The sequence below is a fragment of the Galeopterus variegatus genome, unplaced genomic scaffold (assembly GCF_000696425.1).
Source record: "Galeopterus variegatus unplaced genomic scaffold, G_variegatus-3.0.2 Scaffold7276, whole genome shotgun sequence".
NCBI lineage: Eukaryota > Metazoa > Chordata > Mammalia > Dermoptera > Cynocephalidae > Galeopterus > Galeopterus variegatus.
Window position 1 is genome coordinate 124,056 of NW_007733387.1, and position 1,171 is coordinate 125,226.

A 1,171-nucleotide genomic window follows, 5' to 3' on the forward strand; every position below is an offset into this window, starting at 1 on the left:
ATGTGGGATCCGAACCCTCGGCGGGAGCGCCACCGCTCTCCCAAGCGGCGCACTGTAGCAGCGCGCCACCAGGCCGGCCCTATATTTTTATTTATTAATTTTAATGTATTGTTATGAAATTCCAAGATGCTACTGGGGAAATATCTGAGAAAAGAGAGTCTAGTTATATCCAACCCGAAAAACATATAGAATAAACATTCACAGGAAAAGAAAAAAGAAAATTGTTTTCTAAAGAGTAAGGCTCCCTTTGATGCAGTTAGACCGCCCATGTGGATACATTCTTGGTTAAAACAGGCACTTCTAAGATGCTTAGCATGCTAAGCATGAGTATGTCTGTTGAAACCATGAAAGCAGGTTTTCTGACTCCCCAGGTGCCTAAGTAGACATTCTGCTTGACCCAACAGTGAAAGGTTAAAAAAATATTATGAAGCTTAGGGGATACTGTCTGTAGGAGAGGATGTGTGGGTGAAGGGAAGGCCAGAGAAGCTATTGAATTAGAGACAGACAAAAAAAGACATGTAAAGTAGAGCAGATAGGAGATAAGTTAAAGTTCACATATTTGTTTATTTCTTTAAACATTTATTAAGAATTTATGTGCTAGGCAGTGTATTAGATGTTGGGCATACAAAGACAGATGAGATGTAGAGATATGGGCAGCATAATAAGTGGCTGAGAATGTGGGTTTGGGAGCTAGATTGCCACTTACTAGTAATGTGACCTTGGGCAGGATACTCTGCCTTTTTGTGCCTCACTTTCTTCATCAGTAAAATGAACATAAAATACCCACTACATATGGTTGTGTTGACATTAAATGAGTTACTACATTAAAATAGTGCATAACAGGTAGTAACCAATTATTATGATGATGATGACTGGTACTTCTCTTATCATATGGTTCTTTCCCTAAAGTTTTTTCTAGTCTGACTGGGCCAATCAGCAACTATACCCGTGGTTGCAATGTAGCATAATAGGTGCTACTCACATATCTACTAGTCCTATTATTTTATTGTGAAAAAAGTTAAAAAGCAAACCTATTGATGGGAAGGAAAGAAGGTTAAAAATAAACGCAGCTTCTATAGTTTTCTTTCTTTTTTTTTTTTTAAAAGATGACCGTAAGGGGATCTTAACCCTTGACTTGGTGTTGTCAGCACCATGCTCAGCCAGTGAGCGA

General features: G+C 38.7%; 1 protein-coding gene across 1 annotated transcript in view; it reads left to right on the forward strand.

The window, feature by feature from the left end:
• Positions 1-1,171, forward strand: part of LOC103607248 (inorganic pyrophosphatase 2, mitochondrial-like) — a 49,864-nt gene that overhangs the window by 36,477 nt on the left and 12,216 nt on the right. The gene's annotated exons all lie outside the window — the stretch shown is intronic.